At 35.3% G+C, this 25,477-nt stretch overlaps 1 non-coding gene across 1 annotated transcript; it reads right to left on the reverse strand.

Moving 5' to 3' along the window:
* Positions 1 to 12,052: 12,052 nt before the first annotated feature.
* TRNAR-UCU (transfer RNA arginine (anticodon UCU)) lies at positions 12,053 to 12,125 on the reverse strand. The gene has a single exon. It is a non-coding gene; the product is annotated as a tRNA-Arg (tRNA).
* Positions 12,126 to 25,477: the final 13,352 nt, after the last annotated feature.

Consider the following 25,477-nt stretch of genomic DNA (forward strand, 5'->3'; position numbering starts at 1 on the left):
TTAGCTTATTGTGTGATGTATGATGGTGCATGGCCTGTGGCCCCTGCATGCACCATATTTTATGTGATATGACTATATGATGTATGGATTATGTGACTGTTTACGCTATGAAAGGTTATGGATTATGTTGACTGTTGATTGTTTATGCTATGAAAAGTTAGTTGATCTACTAGTACTATATGCCATGAAAATGTTGATCGATGCCATGTATAGACGTAGTATTATCAAGTCATGTCATGAAATGCTTATGGAACTGGAATGTACTTTCATGTAACGTAATATGTCATGTAATGTAAGTTATGTGATATGCCATGTAATGTAAGAAACGTGTATGTGATGTTAGCAATGCTTATGTAATGCCATGTTAGGTATGTTAAGGAACCTCATGCATAAATGTATATTACTTGCATCGAGATTCTTCCCCTTTATGTTAGGAAAGAATGAAATACAATATTTATGTTCGCCATGATATCATGCAGGCCCTTTTCTATTCTGTGGTGTCCGGCAACGTGTAATACGTTGTGCCCGACCAAGCCAGATCCAGGGGGTACGTATATGAGCCTGCCTGGTGGGTCCATGTGTACGTACATGGACCGTGTGTAAAGGAGTACCACACATCTAACCCTACCTGGAATAGAAAAGCACCCAAGGCCATGTAAAGTTTATGAAAAGATAGGTCCCGCTCATATGTTGCATGTGTTTTCATTTCTAACCCCAATAGTGAGGTGACTTACCGAGTATTTCATAAAATACTCAAGTCACGTGCTGCCTACATTTTTCAGGTAAAGGCAAGGCACCAATGTACGGTTGACGGTAGAGCTGAGGACACCATAAAAGTTGAAGAGGGGGACATTTTTAGTAGTTTATATTTATTTGTCTGTTTTAAGTTAAAGCCTGGAACATTTTTTTTATTTAGATTTTTTTTAAGTCAATTATTGAAGGTTTTATTTCGGAAATATGTTTGTTTTGGTTCTTTTGGACCTTTATGAAAGACTTTGTTGTGTTTCCAAGGTTATTTATGATGAGCTCCCGCGTAATGAGTTATGTATGCATGGGTGACATCACTAATTAGATTTAGAAAATTAGGAACGTTACAATAGGTCAATATAGGTTGAGTTGTATTTGCATTTAATAAACTATAGGTTTAATTGTATTTTCATTTAATAAAGTACAGGTTTAGTCGTATTTTTAATTATTAGGCCATAGGTTAGTATAGGGCATTTAATTCAGTAATGTTTTTCCTTCTTTCTTTGTATATATTTGCATTTAATAAACTATAGGTTGATTCTTTGCTTGAGGAAGAAGTGATCATAAACAATTGATCTTCTTCTTTTTGATCAATTACCTGTGCATCTACTTCTTTCACCTGATCTTTGGCTTTGCAAATCATAGCTTCATGTCCAAGTTGATTGCATTTGGAGCAGAAGGCGTCAGGTCTTCTCCAACACTTATATGGTGGATGACCTTTCTTCTCACAATGACGGCAAGGTGGATAGATTTTTTTGGAAACTCCTCCTTTTGTCTTCTGATAATTGGCAAATGAATCTCGATACGTTAATTGATTTTTGAAATTTTTGTTGTTTTTATACCTGCTACGATGCTCAACAAGTAAGGTATTTTCAATCACCCCTTCTTGCCTCATAGACCTCCTTTGCTCTTGTGCTTGTAAAGCATTCAAGAGCTCTGTAAGAGAAATTTTGACAAGTCTTTGGTGTTCTCCAGAGTAGTAATGGTGGCTTCAAACTTCTCTGGAATAGTGACTAGCAGCTTTTCAACGATCCTGGAATCATTTAATACAGAACCAAGCAATCTCACCTTGTTGGCAATGCTGAGAAGTCTGTCAAAGTACTCTTTGACCGACTTCGACTCCTTCATCTTCTGCAACTTTCATTCCATGAATCCTCTCATCTCCTTCATATTCAGCCTTGAGATAATCCCAGATTTTCTTTGCTATTTTGAGGGACATTATTCGCATAAAGATCATTTGAGAAACAACGGCAAATAGACAAGCTTTTGCCTTTGATTTTCTTGTCTTCTTTTCCTTTTGTACTTTGATTTGTGCTACAGTAGGATTTGCTGAAAGTGGAGGGACCTCGTAATCCTCTTCTATTGCTTTCCAAAGATCCACGGCCTGCAGATAAGTCTCCATACGAACTACCCACATTTGATAATTGTCTCCATCGAAGACGAGTGGTGCAACAGTTGAAAAATTGAATTCTCCTTCCATCTTGATCTCACAGATCCCTTCAGAAGATAGCTCTAATACCAATGGTTAGTGACAAAGTGAGTGATTGAATGGTTGATAAGAAGATTATATTATGAAGAGCAAGAATACTCTATAAATATATAAAGATAATACAAAGAGATATTTAGAAAATCTACCTAAAAAATTGGCAGAAAATCTGGTAACAAACGAGTAAACAAATCAAAAATTAAATCAAATAAAAAATAAATCAAATCAAAATTAAATCAAATCAAAATTAAATCAAATCAAAACTAAATCTAACTCCTAACTCTAAGGAGATTTAATCAGATACACCAATCTAAACAAATACGTGATCTTTAACAATCTTCATGAAACTTCTTCATTGAGTGCCTAGAAACCGATTCATATTGGTTTGGATAGATGAATTTACTTGTAGTCTCAGCTCGATTTATGGGTCAAGGAAGTATATATTATAGCAATCGCACTTAGAGTATAAATGAAAGGAGTGGCACAAAGTGTGGCTTCGGGAAACATGGGTATAGAAAATCTTAAAGGGAGATCTTTCATATCTTTCGAGACCAAAGCGACTGTGATGAAAATGAAATTACGTAGAATGAGATGAAGAAAGATCATGCTATAGCCTAGTATATAGACGGAATCGCTTTCCAATTAAGAGGAGGCTTTTGCTACTATAACCTTCCCGACCGCAATTTCTTTTTTGTTCTAGTTATAAAGGAACTCGACTTCGATTCTTGAATAATCTAACCAGTATTTACAGCAATTTAACCTTTCGGATGTAAATAACCCTAATCCTCAATGGTATACTCCTCCTTCCATCCCACGACCATGAAAACTCAAATTGAGGGAATGTGCTAGGGATGTTTTCAACACTTGATTCCTTCGTGAAACTTGTTGGGGAGCTAATTTAAAAGTAATTAGAATTGCTTTGAGGGAATTTGATGAACCGTAGTCTCTTAATTTTGAAAAACATGAGATCAATGAAATTCATAACCCAAAAGCTTCCAACTCGAGTTTAAGGAAATTCAAGACTTCATTTTTGTTTAAATGAAAGCCCCTACTTATACTTTAAGAGGAAGGGGTAACTGATAGTGAAACCTGAGAATCCTATTAAATTTGAAGTTCATTTTTTAGAAAAATTAGTAAAATGACATTTTTGCCCTATATGCTTACGTTTTCCTTAACAAACCTTTTTCGAACGACTTGAATCCTTATAATTCCTTCCTAGGGTAAAATTACTTACTTAGGCCCTTTGTCTTTGCTTAGGTCTCTTAGTTCCTATCCTTGAGTCTTTTAAACATATTTGAGTTACCTTAACCTTACTTGGGGCTTTACAAGTAAGTAACGTGACCCTGTCGCAAGGGATACAGTGGAATGGACGGGACCACTATGTGTTAAATCTAATATTTGAATCCTGATCTGAATCTTTGACATGATTCGTTATAAATTATATTAGAGCTCTAGGCTTATAGATTCTGTAGACTAGCATATGATGTACACTCAGAATGTTTCCATTGTCTGGCTTACGAAATATAATAAAAGATATTATTTTTACTTTTTTGTGACTTGCTATACTTAGAATGTGAGTGATATTATTTTCACCAGCCCAATCAACATCCACAAAACCACTCAAGAAAAATGACTATGATTTCTCATACATTAATCCATAATTTAGAGTACCAAAGAATCATTTTTGCTGTAATTAGATGAGTTACATGTGGTTGATCCATAAATTGAGACACAACTCCTATTGAAAAAGCAATGTCAAGAATGAGTCTCATGTTGCTGATCCATAAATTGAGACACAACTCCTAGTGAAAAAGAAATGTATGGCTGTGAAAGTTAAATAGACAAAACTACCAAAAAGTTGACGAGAGAATGTAGCATTTCTAATGACTTCCCTTCATTTCTAGCTAATTTTAGATTTGGTTCCATAGGAGTAATTTTATCTCTTGAATTCTCTGTACAAAACGGCTAATAAACTTGCTACATATTCTTCTTGAGAGAGAGAGAAAATAACCATAACATTTCTTAATTTCCAAATCCAGAAAACATCAGCTTCACCTCATCTTTTCATTTCAAAACGAACAAACAAGGCATCTTGGTGACTACTGATTTCAACAATATCATCACCAGTAATAATCATGTCATCAACATAAAGTAAGAGCAAGGTGCATACAGTTGCTGTTTTCTTAACAAACAAGCTTGGATCAGAACATGAAGACTTCAAACCATAAAAATTAAGATATTGAGCAATCTTACCAAACCAAGCACGAGTAGCTTGCTTGAGTCCGTACAATGCCTTCTTAAATTTGCACACATAGTCAGGATATTCCTTAAAGGTAAATCCTTGTGGCTGCTCCATAAAAATATCACGATCCAAATCTCCGTAAAGGAAAGCATTTTTCACATCAAGCTGCCATGATTTCCATCTTTTACTAGCAGCTAAAGAGATGATTGTCCATAAAACGTTACCATCCTTGTGACCGGACTAAAAGTCTCATCATAGTCTTAACCATATTTCTGAGAGAACCCACGGGCAACAAGACGAGCTTTGTGTCTATCAATTCTACCATCAGCTTTTTTCTTCAACTTGTAAACCCACTTACAAGTAATTAAATCGACATCATGAGGCTTTGGTACAAGCTCCCATGTGTCATTTTTTCAAGTGCTGAAATTTCTTGCATCATTGCATTTTTCCATTCTGAAATCCCTTTAGCTTCATTGTACAACTTCAATATTTGTAGTGGCTTCTGTAGTCTCTTTAGCTTGAATGTCTATCGCAATTGAAAAATCTTTTCTCCCTAATGTATAATCATTAGGAAAGAGTGCAACAGTAGTTGTACTTTTGCTGCCATTTGCATTATCTTTTTAACTTGAAATTTCATCAAACATCACATCATGAGATACAATAACCTTCGTTTTTTTCAAATCCATACACCTCCAACCCTTTCTATGAGTATCATAGCAAACAAAAATGCATTTCTTGGCCTTTGGGTCAAGTTTAGTTCCATTATGTTTCAGTAGATGAACATAACAAATAAACCCAATAATACTAAAAATAACTCACATTGGGTTTATGATGTTAAATCAGCTCGAATGATGATGATTCTGTCCCTGGCCATGGAGGCAACCAATTTACAACATGGCATGCTGTTTGAAAAGCTTATGCCCATAGCTCTTTTGGAAGACTCCTCACATGCAACTAAGACAAGCAAACTGATGTAAGATGAGCAAACTTGCGGTCAGCCACCCCATTTTGTTGCGGAGTTTCTAGACAAGTCAATTGACGCTGAATCACATGCACCTTACAGTATTCCATAAAATCATTTGAAAGAAATTATCCTCCATTATCGGTGTGCAAGCACTTGTTTTTCAATTCAAATTATTTTTCTATAGCATGCTTAAATTGAATAAATTTTGAAAAAGCTTCACTTTTTTGTTCTAAGAAGTATACCGAACTGAAACAAGAGAAATCATCTGCAAACACCATCACGTAATGAATGCCGGTATAGCTTGTTGTTCGCGTTGGTCCCAAAAGATAAGAATGAATCAATTCTAATACTATTGAAGCTATACTCTTTGTGCTTGGGAAAGGAAGACGATGAGACTTGCCATATTGGCAGCCTGGACAAATCTCATCATGCCGAATATCTTTAGAAACAGGGACACCATCAAGAAGTTGTTTTACAGATATTTTCTGCAACAACTGAAAACCCTCATGATCCAAATGAGCATGCCAAAGCATTGAGCTTCCATTATGACCAGTTTTCTTGATATATTCATCACTAGCCGATAAAACATACAAAAATTGTTTTCTTTTTCCACATAACAGGATATCAGCAGCAACATGTTGCACATTAGAAAGAATTTGAACATTTTTAGGACAAAAAAGAACATACCTTCCTGAATTTGTTATTTGTGATACAAAAGCAAGATTTTTCTTCAAACCAGGAACATGATAAACGTTCTTGAGTAGAACACTCCGATCATTCAAATCTCATTCTTTCGTCATAGGATGCATTGAATTATCAGCTGTCATAGTGACCTTCTTTTGACAATGTGGACGAACACCTGATATAAGAGTTTCGTTTCCAGTTGCATGATGAGAACAACCAGAATCGACAATCCATTCTTTATTGTAGTCAATAAAGCCATGAGCATCTACAGAGACATCATCTTGATGTACAGGTGAAGTCACATTTGTTGGCTGGTCTAGAACTTCAATAGTTAAATAGTGTTCCCAAAATGAGTTTGAAGAATTTTTACTTTCATGTACAACATTCGCTTATGATTCCTGCATTTTGACCCGACAATTTGGCTTAATATGACCTGGCTTTCCGCAACGATTACACACAACTTTCACCCGACAATCTCGTTTAAGATGACCAGGTTTTTCACACTTGTAACAAGCTTTAAATGGCTTCTTTGACGACTCCTCACTTCTAAATTGATTCCCATTGCTTGAAGAAGGCTTTGAATGAAAATTCTGTCACCTTTGATCTTTGACATACAACACATCTTCTGACTTTGAAGAAAACTTGTTGCTGCTAGTCATTTTCTTAATCAAAACTTTCCGATTAGAAAGCAAATTCAATAATTCAATAATTTTAGGCTGATTTGCCCACCCTTGTATTGAGAAAACAAATGGCATAAAGTCTTTTCGTAATCCACGAATAAGATAACACCGTAATCGAGCATCACTCACTGACTCCTCAACATCTAATTATGAAATTTTAGAACACATATTTTTCACTTTCAAAGAAATATTCTTCAACAGAAAAATTACCTTGAGTTACCACAGCTTGTTCATTCTCTAGAAATTGCAATGAGATGTATTTTTCTTAGTGAACAGCTTTTGAAGTGTTTCCCACACTTGCTTTGGTAACTTTAAATCACCAACATGATTAATATATTTCTTGCTAATCAAAGTTCACAAGGTAAATAAAGCTTTTCCACATTTGATCTTCCATTTTAAGCGTAAGTCAGCATTTTGTGGAGTATCTACTGGACTTTCTGTGTCATCACCTTCAATTAAATCCCACAAATCTTGCCCCGGTAGATAAGCTTTCATACATAACTTCCAATAATTATAATTATTGCCAACAAGCTCTTCCATAGCTATACCCGTAGAAGCACTTCCACCATTCATCTTGTTGAGTAATAATATCAAACCCTTGGTTAACAACCTGGCTCTCATACCAACTGACACAATATCTAACTCTTAAAAGAGTGAATAAATCTGAAATATGAAGTGTTATACTGTAGCTGTATTTTACTAATAGTAAGACTTCTATTTAAACTGAAATAACTCCTATAAAGACTCAACTTATTTGTATAGAACTAGTTAACCTGCAACTAATTTATTTGTAGAAATAAAGCTAATAGAAATCTAAAAATAAATAACTTGACTAATTGAGACTAACCATAAGTTAGCACTCAATTCTGAAACCATGTGAGCTCTAAATGGCCTTAAATTTTATAAGAACTCTTGTTTCGTGGTTTAAAAGGAAAGTTTAAAGACCATTGGAATATCTTAAGAACTTAAACCAAGATTTAGGTTTTTAAATAGCAAAAATAGTCCTACATGGATTCTGAGATGTTTCAAGGGTAATTATCAGAGATCTCATGAGGAAACTAAATATTTTTGACGTATGAACCATGTTGAAAAGGATGAAAGTACTAGTAAAGGTCTATTATAAGGAATTAAGGTTTTTGTGGCAACGGGAAAATCTATGTATTTGAAGAAATGTTTATGACTAAATGGATTAGGACTTACCTATTAAGAAATTTTCTTTGGTTATCCCTCGAGAAAACATGTTAATAGATGAAAGCATGTCAATCTTCACTCAAGTGGGAAAATTGTTTTTTAAGGTTGAATTAAGTACCAACACCCGATGTTGATTTCAATAAAAAAAACTTGAGCCATACATCCACTCTAAGTTCTTAAAATTATAGATAGGAGGAGGGTGTTGACTTTTTGGCTGTTAGTCTAATTAATTAATTAATTAATTGATGTTTTGATGATAACCAACATACTTTTTAATTATTAATAATTTCGTTGTTTTGAAGTGTTCATAATATAAATTTTAGGATGACGAGGTTTTTATTCAAATTTTCAAGAGACGCTTGAAGGGTGAAGTAGGTCGAGTTTGACTGAACCATTGTAAAATTACGATATTACTTTCTCTAACTCTATCTCACTTAATTTTGAAATTATTATCATGATCGGTTAGTTTTATTTTTAATTTTTTATTGTTTTCAATTGAATTATTTTTATACACTTGTCGTGTATTAATTGTGACCTTCCATTGATAAAGAGTTTGATAATAAAAGAAAAAAAATTTAGTTTTAAATAATTTTGTACCAAAACCCTATTCACCCCTCCAGGGTTGTCATACCGATCCAACAGAGGGAGTAGAGTCGAGCCATAGATACGAAAGCTACTAAGTCAAACCTTTTAACACATTAAAGTTCTTTGTTGAACGCGTTAGTTTTGATCGTTGAGAGAAAATGATTGACCCATGTGAGGATATATTTATTGAATATCATAAATTGATCAAGACAGCAATGAAAGAAGAGTTATGTTTCTACAAACAAAGGTTGTCTCAAGTATATGTATCAATGTATGAAGAAGGACAACGCTTATAAGATTTTGCAAAGCTCGAAATGGTTGTTATAAGTTCGAATAATGTCTTTAGACTCATTAATGCTCCATACCCTGTCACAGAAACCTAACGAAATAGGTGTAATCTATCCATTAGACCCAGCATACACCTCCAACACCAAGACATGCCGAAGAAAGCTAGAACAAATCAATAGAAGCAAGAGTAAATCTAAGTCAAAACAACCTCCAACGCCACATAATTTTATTTCCATATAAAGATTTACTTCGAAATAATACTAAATCTAAGTTGAAATAAAAAGTATTTGTAAATATGACAATTTTATATCTAAAAATATTAATGTTTGGTCTTTCATTAGTATATTATACATGTTTGTGACCGTTTTACCTTGATCAACAAGGCTCTATTTTAGTGAAATATCTTAAGGAACGAGCTTAATAATATTTTATAACTTGATCGAGGTTAATAATATTATTCTTCAGACTCGAGAGGTGATATAAGATGAATCCTTTGTCTTGGATCGGGAGAATTGATCCATTGTAAAGCTTCATGTTTCTAATGAACTTCTCATGAAACTCCTTGCACTTTGCTCGATCTTTAGTCATGTGGTCGGTCGCTCCTTTGTCTAGGTACCACATGTTTGTCTCTACTTGGTCTTCTCCATCTATGAAGGGGTTCACCGTAGCCTTTTCTTCATTGAGCACCAATAGGTTTGGCATCTTCTCAGCCAACATGAGTGCAGGCTCTTTGTCATATATGAATGTGAAGTCTGCCTCACTAGTGACATCATCATTCATACATAGGTGTCATACCTTTAAATGAAAAAGAAGTAGCACGTGGCTAAAGTATTTAAAAATACTTAGTACGTAGCCTAACTATTAAGGTTGGAAAATACAATTCCATGCCATCATGGTGAGACTTATCTTTTCGTAAAACTTTTACTTGGTCACTACTTTGTAATCCGAGTAGGGTTGGATATGTAGTACTTCTCTACTCACGACGCACACACATGATGGACCAACCAGTCATGGTCATATATGTATCTCTTGACCTGATTACGGGCCAACGCATACTCACGCTATATCATCGTGTACGTGTCTATACTAATCATAACAAAAAAGTATCTCGATGCACATTACATACAAAATATATGAAGTCCTTTAGTTTCAAATCATGGTACGTACTTATGATAAAAATCGTACCTCCATTCTTTTCATGATATAACGATGCATGTGGGCATTTAACAACAAACCCACTTACCGGTTTACCTAAGCGAGAGTGTATTGTCACTTACATAGTAGAATGGCTCATTGATAAGCAATTCAACATTTTTCTCAAATATATTGTGGGTGGTCAAGCATGATTTCCTCTTTTCATCAACATTTATATCATCAATAGAGATACCGTTTGCACAAGAAAAAGCCGGCAAATACTTGGCATCCTTTTCCCGAATCGTCAATAACAATGATAATATGGGCTTTTGTTTCAAAAGAAAAGTAATCATAAATGTTAAGAAAACACTATCATATGCAATCATGGGGGATCTTGCTACATCATTCATTGCCGTTAACATTATCTAAATCCATCAACTGCAATTCTTTCTTGAGGCAATATGAGTGGTAATTTGTACTAAGCTATAGGTAACGTTAAGAGTTGTTAAAGGATATGTCCAAACAACTGTTCAATTAATTTCAAGGGTACCAAAAAGTTCAATAGTTTTGAGGTTATGTCATGGAATTCCTTCTAGGTTTACCTAATATAGCGAAAGGTCACACCGTCATTCCAATAGTGGTGGAAGGTTTCACTCACAAGCTTATACAGGTTACTTCAAGTAAAGTCTCCGTCTTATGAAGAATAGGTGAGATTATGTGATGTCAGTATTAATAGTAACAAGACCTCAGTTTCATAGATAATCTATGATGCATAAACCTCCATAGACCATGCCGTGTAAGTTATGTTATGTAAGAAAAATTTGATAGAAACTATGTCTGCATCATTCACAAACTCGTTACATTATAAATAGATGGAGGTTTGACTTGCCTCATAATTTATGTCATTAATTTAAGTCACGTGGACCTCATACATTTTTGTGTGTCATATGCATCAAAATACTTTTATGTTATGACTAGTATAAACGTGTAACTTACGACTTACGATATTTATGTTCGCCATGATGTTATGTGGGTATTTTCCCACTGTGGTGTCTGAAAGCACGTTAGCGAGTGCTAGCCCAATGAGATAGTCCTAGGGGGTACGTGCGGCCACCTGGTGGGTCCATGTGCTCGTGGTTGGGTCGTGTGTAGGAGAGTACTATACATCCAGCCTTGCTCGGACTCGAAAGCTACCTAAGGCCATGCCATGTTGCTTTTTAAATAATAGGTCCATCATGTCTCATGTTTGTATTTCTCGACCACAAACATGCGGTTACTTATTAAGTATTTCTTAAAATACTCAAACTACGTACTGCTCTTATTATTAAGGTAAAAGTAAGACACCCACGTACTAATGGTGACGTCGCAATGAAGGCCAGGAACAAGGGGTAGAGTTAGTCACACTTATGTCTATTTAGTAGCCCTTAAGTTAGTTTAGGGCAATGTTTTTATTTTTCTTTATTTTATCTAGAGTTCACATTATTTATTCTTTGCATTATTGTTTCAAAAATTTTATTAGGAATATTTCAGCTCATGGCACCTTTTATGAAATATTTTAAATGAATGTTTTGTACTCGCATTAGTCACGTCATGTATGTCGTAACAACTTTATTGTAGTAATGTCATGCGAAGGTGAACATCACCTAAGGTTCGGCGAAGCTACAAAATTGGGGCGAAAAATATGAATGAGTCTTTAGTTCCCCTTAGGGCTTGTCAGGAGCATGTGAAGATCATGACGCCGCATGTTTGAAGATGTATGATCGTGACATAAAACTCTCATGCACTCCCACACGTCGACAAGTGGCATCATTCACCTAAATAATAAAATGTAGATAGAGGTGAATATAAAATCACTCTAGTGTCCTATGGCCCTCAGCCACTATGTGAACCTGCATGACCCCACACCCACAAATAGAGGTGTGGGTCATGATTTGAGTCGGAGACGAGGAGTCGAGCTCAACATGTCACTCTACAACGCATGTTGATTGTCTTTGACTTCAAATCTTTGATTCTCCTCCTTAAAAATCATTAGTCATATGTTTACAAGATGTCACGCCCAGTGGGACTTGAACCCACAATCGCCTGATTAGAAGTCAGACGCCTTATCCATTAGGCCATGGGCGCTTTTCATTATGTGACCACTTGGATGTAAACTGAACGTGGAGCTCATTGATTACAACTTATATGTAGATGAGATTGGCAAAGGAATAATTGTTTGTCGGAAGAAACTATTCTCGTAAGTCAATTTCCATTGTTCTTTTCATCATAATTCTATTAATATCGTTACAAATCTCTTGAACTGAAATATATATATATATATATATATATATCAATATGATTTACATGTTCTAAGAAATTACATCATAAATCTGTCATCAAAGGAGTTTAAAATGGATCATAAGTGGCCACATTTTACTTAAAAATTGTAGCAAAAGGGGAGAAAATTAAAAAAAAAAAAAAAAAAGTTTTATAGTATTTACGATGAAGTTGAAAGGGATAGTTTGATAAAATGGTACGTTTAGCATACATATGTATTTATAAGACATATTTACAAGTGTGTGGCTGTTGCGAGGTTGCTTTGAAAATCGCCTTCTACAGTCCCTTCATTTCGTCATGAAACTTGAAGATCATGTTGCATGAAAGAGCTAGAGATCAAGAATTCACCTCATTTGGACCTTAGCTAAAGTTATACGCTTCAAAGTTAGTTGGGAATCTTAAATCTCACTAGAGTTAAAACCTAGAAACTTGTTATTTGTCGAAATGCTCTAGGCAATTTTAGCTCCCGATTCTTTCATGAGGTTTCTTCCTTATCTTTCTCTCAACCTTGGGAATTCATTTTTTAAGGAAAATTCTCATGTATGCCGCAAATTTCTCGATTCTTTCTCTCGACATGATACCAATTTTTTTTGCAGATTCTAAAGGTAATTGCGAAACTTGATAGAGAGCTCTTCCGGTGTCAACTTCTTTATGAAATATTCTTTTCTCATCCTCTTCAAGTTTATATAATCCTTGGATTAAAGCTTAATGGACCTTAGTCGAAAAATTTGGAGTTTTTTCCTAAACGAATCTCATAAATTTTTTCTTTGTCCTTTATTTGTAGGTCTTTAGATTTTGGGACTTCATGAAACTTCTTCATTGAGTGCCTAGAAATTGATTCATATTGGTTTGAATAGATGAATTTACTTGTAGTCTCAGCTCAATCATGCTTACAGTATAAATGAAAGAAGTGTTACAAAGTGTGGCTTCGGGAAACATGGGTATAGAAATTCTTAAAGGGAGATCTTTCATATCTTTCGAGATCAAAGTGATGGTGATGAAAATGAAATTACGTAGAATGAGAAGAAGAAAGATCATGCTTTAGCCTAGTATGTAGACGGAATCGCTTTCCAATTAAGAGGAGGCTTTTGCTACTATAACCTTCCCGACCACGATTTCTTTTTTGTTCTAGTTATAAAGGAACTCGATTTTTATTCTTAAATAATCTAACCATTATTTACAGCAATTTAACCTTTCGGATGTAAATAACCCTAATCCTCAATGGTATACTCCTCCTCTCCATCCCACGACCATGAAAACTCAAATTGAGGGAATGTGCTTGGGATGTTTTCAACACTTGATTCCTTCGTGAAACTTGTTGGGGAGCTAATTTAAAAGTGATTAGAATTGCTTTGAGGGAATTTGATGAACCGTAGTCTCTTAATTTTGAAAAACATGAGATCAATAAAATTCATAATCCAAAAGCTTCCAACTCGAGTTTTAAGGAAATTCAAGACTTCATTTTTGTTTAAATGAAAGCCCCAAGTTAATACTTTACAGAGGAAGGGTAACTGATGGTGAAACCTTAAAATCCTCTTCATTTTTTAGAAAAATTTGAAAAATGATATTTTTGCCCTTTATGCTTAAGTTTTCCTTAACAAACCTTTTTCAAAGGCTTTGAATCCTTATAATTCCTTCCTATTCCTTCCTATGGTAAAATTACTTACTTAGGCCGTTTGTCTTTGCTTAGGTCTCTTAGTTCCTATCCTTGAGTCTTTTAAACATCTCGTGGGCTTCTTAAACATACTTGAGTTACCTTAACCTTACTTGGGGCTTTACAAGTAAGTAATGTGACCCTTTCGCAAGGGATATAGGGGAATGGATGGGGCCACTATGTGTTAAATCTAATATCTAAATCATGATCTGAATCTTTGACATGATTTGTTATAAATTGTATTAGAGCTCTAGGCTTATAGCGTAGACTAGACTATGATGTACACTCAGAATGTTTCCATTGTCTGGCTTATGAAATATAATAAAAGATATTATTTTTACTTTTTTGTGACTTGCTATACTTAGAATGTGAGTGGTACTTGATCTATGGATAATTCAATATAGGTTTAGATTTAGCAAAATTTGTATTCAAATCCTATGTTTGATGAAAGTCCCACGTCAGTTAATCTAGGGAATGATCATGAGTTTATAATCAAGGAATACTCTCTCCATTGGCTAATGCCTTTTGGGGAAACCCAAAGCAAAGTCATCAGAGCTTATGCTCAAAGTGGACAATATCATACCATTGTGGAGAGTTATGTTCATCTAACATGGTATCAGAGCCATGCCCTAAACTTAGTCGTGTCAATAGAATCCTCAAAGGTCGAAGAAAAGACTCTAAAAGAAATAGAAGTCGAACTTATGCTCAAAGTGGACAATACCATACCATTGTGGAGAGTTGTGTTTATCAAACATCGTCAAGTTATACTATCATTAAAAATATTTGGCTACTGAAACTAGTGTACACATACAAATGATTTTTCTCAGGAAGATTAGATGTTTTAATCTGATGTTTCAAAACATTAAAAAAAAAAATGTAGTTTTATTATTATTACTGTTTTCGAGGCCTTTATGGATGTGGATTGCAATATGAGGTGTCCAAAATATGACATACAATTATGAAACTATGAATTCAGATTGAGCAAAGTGGGAGATTCACGATGATGAAAGTATATTATGAATTTTTTTTTAAACCAATCTAGACTTTACTCAAGTTTTACTAGTAGGAATCACTCAAAAATCTATATTAACTCTAATTTAAGTAAGAGTTAAGGGATTATGGAATAATTAAGACAACCAAAATTTAAATTCCTAAACCAGACAATTTTCTCGAGATTCAAAGGACTTTAAAATAACCCACTGAATGGACTCGGATATCCATGATATTTTGATAGAAGACTTAGCATGAGATGATTAGGCCATGCATGAAATTTGGAGGTCATTTGACAATGTTAAAGGGTTGAACAAAGGGTAAGTGTAAAATAACCAAACTGACTCTAAAGTTACATACCACTCCTTTATGACCCATGTTGACGCAATATCTAACACTCTGAATAAATTTGAAATTATTATTACTAAAAAAAGACAGTACTCGTAAAACTGAAATATGAATTGTTGTACTGTTAGCTGTAATTTACTAACATATGACTTCTATTTAAACTGAAATAACTCCTATAAAGACTCAACTGATTTGTACACAACTACTTAACCTGCAACTAATTTATTTGCAGAAATAAAGCTAACAGACTCCTAAAAATGAATAACTTGATTAATTAAAACTACCAATAAGTTGCACTAAATTCTGACCGCCTCCCTTAGTGCAAGCTTATTTCTCAATCACTTCGAGAGCCTTGCGAATAACTTCAAACTCCAATTGGGCAAGTGCCTTAGTAAATATGTTTGCAACTTGCTCATTAGTATGTATTTTCTGCAATTCAACATACTGCGATAACACTTTCTCTCGAACAAAATGATAATGAGTTTCAATATGTTTCGAACAAGCATGAAACACCGGATTTCCAACAAGTTTTATTGCACTTTCATTATCACAATTAATTGAAATTGGCTGATTGAGAGTAGTCACCATTTCTTGAATAAGTTTCCTGAGCCACAACCATTCTTGAGTAGCCATTGTAGCAGCTACATATTCTGCTTCACAACTACAAAGCAAAAGTGCTTTGCTTTTTACTGTTCCATGAAATTACAGCAGAGCCTGCTGTAAAACAAAAACCTGTTGTGGAGCGTCTTTTGTTCACGTCACCAGCCCAATCAACATCCACAAAACCACTCAAGAAAAATGACTTTGATTTCTCATACATTAATCCATAATTTAGAGTGCCCTTGATGTAACAAAGAATCATTTTTGCTGCAAGTAAATGAGTTTCATGTGGTTGATTCATAAATTGAGACACAACTTCTATTGAAAAGCAATGTCAAGAATGAGTCTCATGTGGCTGATCCACAAATTGAGACAGAACTCCTACTGAAAAAGCAATTTCTGGGTGTGATAGTTAAATAGACAAAACTACCAAAAAGTTGTCGAAAGAATGTAGCATCTTCTAATGACTTCCCTCCATTTCTAGCTAATTTGAGATTTGGTTCCATAGGAGTAATTTTATCTCTTGAATTCTCTATACAAAACCCCTAATAAACTTGCTACATATCCTTCTTGAGAGAGAAAATAACCATCACATTTCTTAATTTTCAAATCCAGAAAACAATCAGCTTCACCTAATCTTTTCATTTCAAACGAACAGACAAGGCATCTTGGAGACTACTGCTTTCAACAATATTATCACTAGTTATAATCTTGTCATCAACATAAAGTAAAATCACTCTCACTTTATAATGTCGTTTACTGTTGGGACAAATTTTCTTTTCATTCGATAATCTAGGTAACTCGATTTTAATCCTGAGCTAACCATGAACTCCTGTTTATTCGGAATTATCCTTAGATTTGCATGGGTGAGAGTGGCTCTAGTTCGCCGACTCAATAGGCCTCCCATTTCAGGGGTAAGACTGGGTGAATGGCTGGGGACGTGGGGTGCAAGATGGAATTCACTCCTACCCACTTTTAGGGATAAAAGAGAGGTAGTTCCCTTAAGCACTGACTCCAGGTCTTGAACAAGGGGCCCCACCCTCTCATTGTCCTAAGAGGGATTCAGTTTACTGGTTGGACCACAAACCAATTGTTCATTAGAGGATCAGTGAGACATAAGGAACAAGAAGTAACTTCAAGGGTAAAACGGTAAATTGACCCAACTCTAGTTACGAACAACCTGTGAAGGATCGACTTACTAATCATGGTTATATCAAATGGATAGAAATATATCTATAGTGAGGGGAGTGCAACTACTAGGCTATAGTGGAGTGTCCTAGTAGTTAACGAATGTTGGTTAACAAGGTTAATGAGTTTAACCGGTTAATCTTGGATCATTGGAGCCCATGATCTACAGGTCCATTAGGTCCCTCTGCTAGCTCATATCGGACTAAACCATAGAACAGTGTGACAAGTGAGTTCAAAGTGTTCGAATTCAAATTAGGGAATATGCGCTACATATATACGATATATTTAACCACATTTTTTTTTTATTACGAATTAAACAAAAAAAGAGAATCTGAGATATTTAAATAAGTTTTAAATATCTTAGTCAATTATGCGTCGGAATTGATTGAGATTGGTATTGGAATTAATATTAAATATTAATTAAATAGTTTAATTAATCCTTTAATGTTACTTTAATTTGAAATTAATTATTCAAATTAATTGTTGAACTAAAATGAAGAAAGTCAAAATGTTGACTTCATTTAATGGAAAAATCCATGTTAGTGAAATTTTGAGGTGTTAAAATTTGGTTAACTCAAACATGCATGCTTGCCACATATTCCCAAACATTTGAGTGGAATTTTGAGTGTCAAAATTTGGTGATCTCAAATTTGCATGAACATGCAAACATGACTCTTTAAATAGAGTGATCATGGTACATGGAAGGTCTTCTCCTTGGTGAAAAACCTTGAGAAAAACCTTTCACAAACACTCTCTTCATATATACAAAATCCCTCCCAAGTTTAGTTACTTACCTGATTCCACAATCCCGTTCTAAGGCTGGAGGATAGTGGAGAAGACACTAGTGGTGGTTCGAAACCGGTTCGTGTGGAAAAAGGAGTTTGAACTACAAAAGGTTAGTTTTCAAACTCATTAAGTTTTAATACTTATGAACATGCTAGTTATTTACAATAATTGATGTACTAAAAGTGCCTAAGATCCAAATTGCTTCCGCATGTGTTATATTAACACCATCAATTGGTATCAGAGCAAGTTTTAGGCACTTTATTTACATTAATTTGATCATGGTGGGTAGCATTTCATGAATGAAATTTTGTGGCTGCTAAAGTGGATGGTTTTGGTTTTGGCATTTTTTTATTGTAATAAGCCTAATGTGTATGAGCTTTAATGAATGAAGAAAGGTCTATAATTTTTTATGGAGTCATTAGAGTCCATTTTAGGTTGTAATTGATCGAAAATGGAAGAGATAGCAAGCTGAACTGAAGAAGAAGATGGAAGAGGCGGTTCGGGTTTTTTTTTCTGCCTTTGGGGTCTGGTTCAACGTTTTTAAGGGTTGGTTTGCCAAGTTCGTGATCCTCGGGAGCGGTTCAAGTTATTTTTTATTATTAATGTAATAATTTAGTTAATTGCTTGTTTTAAAATGCCAAAACCAATCCACTTTAGCGTGTTTAATTAATTATGCATTGTGAATGTATGTTTTAATTAAATAGAAAATGTATATGCCTAAAGTATGTCATATAGATTTAAAATCCCACCATAGGCTAAGAATGTTTCATGCATTCAAACATATTATAAGTGGAATGCATGTTATAAGTGGGTTGGTTTACCATAGGCTAAGCATGATATATAAATTGTTATATTATTGCATGGAATGGATGATTATATAATTGTTATATAAAGCATGTTAGATGCATGTTATAGGTTATTTTTAACGTCATAAAAAAGATAAGTACATGCTCACTTAGGGTTAAGAACCAAGCATGATCAATTTTAATAGTTAAAATAGGTCGATGTCTTGTAAAATTGTGCTCACAAGAAAGCTCACCTGGCACGATCTTGTCTAAGGCTGGAGGTACTTAAGTTGACGGTTTACGGAACACCTACTACCTGGAGATCGGACCAGTACTTGAGCTTAGTTAGCCCAGTTTTATGAGCATGCTTGAGTGATGTAAGTTTTGGAAAAATCACCTAGACTTAGGTTATATTTAATTAGCCGGAATATACCTAAGTAATGAGTATACCCAACCGTCTAAAATACTTAGTGGGAGGAAAAAGGTATATAAGATACATTGTTTTTCTTTTCACGCTCTCTGAAAAATTCACACCGTGAGATTCATGCTCGGCCTCGTGTCGCCCTGGGAGTGTCCTCCATTCGGAAGGTATTTGCATGAGTCAATAACAAGGTGAATAGAGAAAGTATTTATAGTAAGTGGGAGAAGGAAGTATATCAACACGTCCTATGGTCTCCACCACTAGGTTGCACCGTGAAATTCCCATGTTCCGCCTGCATGTTGCCCTAGAGCAACTACCCATTCGGAGGGTCGTAACATGGGAGTCGAAAGAACCCAAACTTCAGAAATGGATAGGATTTCTTAGGTCCGTTCCCAACTTTGGCTTTTTCATTCGATAGCATTGTTGGGACTGATCTCTGAGGTCTGAAAATAGCGGGTCACACTTATGATGAATTACTAAGAGTTAGTATATTCTTGACAAAAATAGCGATAACTAAAAATACTATAGGAACAAGAGTTAGTATATTCTTGACAAAAATAGCGATAACTAAAAATACTATAGGAACAAGAGTTAGTATATTCTTGACAAAAATAGCGATAACTAAAAATACTATAGGAACAAGAGTTATTCTGGGATTAGTGTTATGTCTTGCTTTAGTGAATGAGTGATTGACTGCCCCTCGGTAGCAGTTGCTCTAACTCACTACAGTATCGTTGCAAATTAATAATTTTTGGGTACATTATTACATTTTCTAAAATTGATTGGATTAAACAGGATTAACTCAAATCACTAATAGAATTTTCTTTATATCACAGCATGACAAACTCAATAGTACAATTACTCGCTTCTGAGAAATTAAACGGCGGCAATTACGCAACTTGGAAATCAAACCTAAACACAATACTAGTAATTGATGATTTAAGGTTTGTTTTAACTGAGGAGTGTCCTCCAAACCCTAGCTCCAATGCAAACCGAACAGTTCGGGATGCGTATGACAGATGGATAAAGGCAAATGACAAAGTCCGAGTGTACATTCTAGCCAGCATATATGATGTTTTGGCTAAGAAACACGATGTTATGGGTACTGCTAAAGAGATTATGGAATCTCTAAAAGGGATGTTTGGACAACCGTCCTTCTCCCTTAGACATGAAGCCATAAAATACATTTACAACTACCGTATGAAAGAAGGGACCTCAGTTAGAGAACATGTCCTAGACATGATAGTCCATTTCAATGTGGCAGAAGAAAATGAAGCTGTCATTGATGAGAAGAGTCAAGTCAGTTTTATCATGATGTCTCTTCCGAAGAGCTACTTCCAGTTCCGCACCAATGTAGTAATGAAAAAAATAGAATATAACTTGACTGCTCTTCTCAATCAGCTACAGACTTATCAGTCCCTCTTAACGAACAAGGGACAAACAGGAGAAGCAAATGTTGCTATCTCCAAGAAATTACTACGAGGATTGTCCTCCAAAAATAAGTCTGGACCTTCAACTTCTAAAAGTGTTTTGATGAAGAAGAAGGGTAAAGGGAAAAATAAGATTCCTACTAACCGCAAACACAAGGTTCAAAAAGTAGATAAAGGAAAATGTTTCCATTGCAACGAAAACGGGCACTGGAAGAGAAACTGCCCTAAGTACCTTGCAGAGAAGAAAGCCGAAAAGACACAACAAGGTAAATATGATTTACTCGTTGTAGAAATATGTTTAGTAGAGTATGACAACTCAACTTGGAAACTAGATTCAGGGGCAACTAATCATATTTGTTCTTTTTACCAAGAAACTAGCTCCTGGAGAATGCTTGCAAACGGCGAGATAACACTCAGGGTTGGAACAGGAGAGGTTGCCTCAGCAAGATCAGTAGGAAATTTAAAGTTGTTTTTTGGAGATAGATTCATTATATTAGATAATGTACTTTTTGTTCCTGAAATGAAAAGAAATCTAATATCTATCTCTTGTTTATTAGAACAATTGTACAAAGTATCTTTTGAAATCAAAGAAGTGTTCATTTGCAAAAGAGGTATTCATATTTGGTCTGCAAAACTAGAAAACAACTTATATATGTTAAAACCGAGCGAAACAAAACTATTATAAATATTGAGATGTTTAAAACAGCTGAAACTCAAAATAAACGACAAAAGATTTCTCCTAATACCTATCTTTGGCACTTAAGACTAGGCTACATTAATAGGATTGAGAGATTGGATAAAAGAAGACTTCTAAATGAGTTAGAAGACAACTCTTTACCTCCATGTGAGTCTTGTCTTGAGGGTAAAATGACTAAACGATCGTTTTCCGAAAAAGGTTATAGAGCCAAAAAAAACCTTAGAACTCGTGCATACAGATCTCTGTGGTCAAATGAATGTCAAAGCACGAGGAGGGTATGAATATTTCATCAGTTTTATTGATGATTATTCAAGGTATGGCTATCTTTACCTAATGCGTCACAAGTTCGAAGCTCTTGAAAAATTTACAGAGTATAAGACTGAGGTTGAGAATCTATTAGGTAAAACCATTAAACCACTTCAATCAGATCGAGGAGGAGAGTACATGGACTTAAGATTTCAGGACTATATGATAGAACATGGAATAAGGTCTCAACTCTCAGCCCCTGGTATGCCTCAACAAAATGGTGTATCAGAAAGGAGAAATAGAACTCTGTTAGACATGGTTCGGTCTATGATGAGTTTCGCTCAATTATCCGATCCGTTTTGGGGATATGTCGTGGAGACTGCTACATACGTTTTGAACATGGTTCCTACTAAGAGTGTTTCAGAAACACCTTACGAGTTATGGAAAGGGCGTAAAGGTAGTTTACGTCACTACAGAATTTGGGGATGTCCATCACATGTGTTGTTGCAAAACCCCAAGAAATTAGAACGTCGTTCAAAATTATGTCTATTCGTAGGATACCCCAAAGAGACGAAAAGTGATTTTTTTTATGACCCTCAAGAAAATAGAGTGTTTGTATCAACAAACGCTACATTCTTAGAGGAATACCACGTAAGAAATCATCAACCTCGCAGCGAACTAGTATTAAGTGAGATTTCTAAAGAATCTACTTATAAAACAACAAGAGTTGTTGATCAAGCTGGTCCTTCAACAAGAATTGTTGATGGAGCTGACACTTCTGGTCAATCACATCCTTCTCAAAAGTTGAGAATGCTTTGACGTAGTGGGAGGGTTATAACTCAACCCGATCGTTACTTGGGTTTGGCAGAAACTCAAGTCATCATACCTGATGATGGCGCTAAGGATCCATTGACCTATAAACAGGCAATGAATGATGAAGATAGAGATCAGTGGATTAAAGCCATGAATCTTGAAATGGAGTCAATGTACTTCAATTCAGTCTAGGAACTTGTAGATCAACCAGATGTGGTAAAACCTATTGGTTGCAAATGGATCTATAAGAGGAAACGAGACCAAATCGGTAAGGTACAGACCTTTAAAGCTCGACTAGTAGCAAAGGGTTATACCCAAAGAGAGGGGGTGGACTATGAAGAAACCTTCTCTCCTGTTGCTATGCTTAAATCGATTAGAATACTCTTGTCTATTGCCACATTTTATGATTGTGAAATTTGGCAAATAGATGTTAAGACAGCCTTTCTAAACGGCAATCTTGAAGAGAGTATCTATATGACTCAACCAGAGGGGTTCATTGAACATGATCACGAGCAAAGGATTTGCAAGCTTAAAAGATCCATTTATGGGTTGAAGCAAACATCTCGATCCTGGAATATAAAGTTTGATACTGTGATAAAATCTTATGGCTTTAAACAGACTGTTGACGAACCTTGTGTTTATAAAAGGATAGTCAACTCTACAGTAGCTTTCCTGGTGTTGTACGTTGACGATATCTTACTCATTGGAAATGATGTGGGATTTCTGACTGACATTAAGCATTGGCTAGCGACACAATTCCAAATGAAATATTTGGGAGAGACTTAGTTTCTTCTTTGGATCCAAATTGTTTGAAATCGCAAGAACAAAACACTAGCATTGTCTCAGGCATCGTACATCGACAAAATGTTGATTCGATATAAGATGCAGGACTCCAAGATTAGGATTATTACCTTTCAGGCATGGAGTTCATTTGTCGAAGGAACAAAGTCCTAAGACACCTCAAGAAGTTGAGGATATGAGACACATTCTCTATGCATCAGCGGTCAATAGTCTGATGTATGTCATGCTATGTACCCGACTCGACATATGCTATGCTGTGGGAATTGTCAGCAGATATCAGTCCAATCCGGGACGTGCTCATTGGACTGCCATTAAGAATATCCTCAAGTATCTTAGGAGAACGAGGGACTATATGCTAATGTACGGTGCTAAGGATCTGATCCTCATATAGTACAAGGACTCAGATTTTCAGACCGATGTAGATTCGAGAAAATCCACATCAGGATCTGTCTTCACTCTGAACGGAGGAGCAATAAGATGGAGAAGCATAAAGCAAGGTTGAATTGCTGATTCCACCATGGAGGTTGAGTATGTTGCTGCTTGTGAAGGAGCGACAGAATCTGTATGGCTTAGGAAGTTCTTAACTGATTTGGAAGTCGTTTCAAATATGCATCTTCCCGTCACTCTTTATTGTGATAACAGTGGAGCAGTTGCAAATTCAAAAGAACCAAGAAGCCATAAGTGAGGAAAACATATTGAGCGCAAATATCATCTCATAAGGGAGATTGTGCAACGAGGAGATGTGATCGTCACACAGATAGCTTAGAGCACAACATTGCTGATCTATTTACAAAGCCCCTCACGGCTAAAGTGTTTGAAGGGCACCTAGTGAGTCTAGGACTACGAGTTATGTAATCTATGGCAAGTGGGAGAAGATGCATGAGTATGTGATGCCCTAGTTTATTGTATTTCTCTCTACTCAACGTTATAAAACTCCACTAGAGTTTTAGTCCAAGTGGGAGTTTGTTAAGTTTTATGTCCTAAAACTCATAGTTTGTAAACAAAAACATATTCTATTTTCAATAAAGTTATTGTTGTTGTTTATTCAGTAAAGATTGTTATTGAATAAAGTGAACTTTACGATCATTAATCTAAATCCAATAAACTAAGAACACTCTGGCTATAGTATGATTACTTGAACTATATGTAGAGACATAAGAGTGGATCAAGTTCAAGTATATAGTCAAAATGATCTATAGTATAAGGATAAGGCTGAGTACCCTATTCCGGGGACACTATGGATGCGGCCCACTTTTGTATATGATATAAACAATGTGATCACTAAATTGTACATGTGGAGACATGTGAGTGGGGGCGTCCTATGCAATGAGTATTGCATAAGATCGGACCATGAAGAAAATCACTCTCACTTTATAATGTCGTTTACTGTTGAGACAAATTTTCTTTTCATTCGATAACCTAGGTAACTCGATTTTAATCTTGAGCTAACCATGAACTCCTGTTTATTCGGAATTATCCTTAGATTTGCATGGGTGAGAGTGGCTCTAGTTCGCCGACTCAATAGGCCTCCCATTTCAGGGGTAAGACTGGGTGAATGGCTGGGGACGTGGGGTGCAAGATGGAATTCGCTCCTACCCACTTTTAGGGATAAAAGAGAGGTAGTTCCCTCAAGCACTAACTCCAGGTCTTGAACAAGGGGCCCCACCCTCTCATTGGCCTGAGAGGGATTCAGTTTACTAGTTGGACCACAAACCAATTGTTCATTAGAGGATCAGTGAGACATAAGGAACAAGAAGTAACTTCAAGGGTAAAACGGTAAATTGACCAAGCCCTAGTTACGAACAACCTGTGAAGGATCGACTTACTAATCATGGTTATATCAAATGGACAGAAATATATCTATAGTGAGGGGAGTGCAACTACTAGGCTATAGAGGAGTGTCCTAGTAGTTAACGAATGTTGGTTAACAAGGTTAATGAGTTTAACTGGTTAATCTTGGATGTTGGAGCCCATGATATATAGGTCCATTAGGACCCTCTGCTAGCTCATATCGGACTAAACCATAGAACAGTGTGACGAGTGAGTTCGAAGTGTTCGAATTCAAATTAGGGAATATGCGCTACATATATACGATATATTTAACCGCATTTTTGTTTTATTTACGAATTAAACAAAAAGAGAGAATCTGAGATATTTAAATAAGTTTTAAATATCTTAATCAATTATGGGTTGGAATTGATTGAGATTGGCATTTGAATTAATATTAAACATTAATTAAATAGTTTAATTATTACTTTAATGTTACTTAATTTGAAATTAATTATTCAAATTAATTGTTGAACTAAAATGAAGAAAGTCAAAATGTTGACTTCATTTAATGGAAAAATCCATGTTAGTAGAATTTTTAGGTGTCAAAATTTGGTTTAACTAAGCTTGCATG

The sequence above is a fragment of the Cucurbita pepo genome, chromosome 6 (assembly GCF_057944985.1).
Source record: "Cucurbita pepo subsp. pepo isolate OVF chromosome 6, ASM5794498v1, whole genome shotgun sequence".
In the NCBI taxonomy this organism is placed as follows: Eukaryota; Viridiplantae; Streptophyta; class Magnoliopsida; order Cucurbitales; family Cucurbitaceae; genus Cucurbita; species Cucurbita pepo.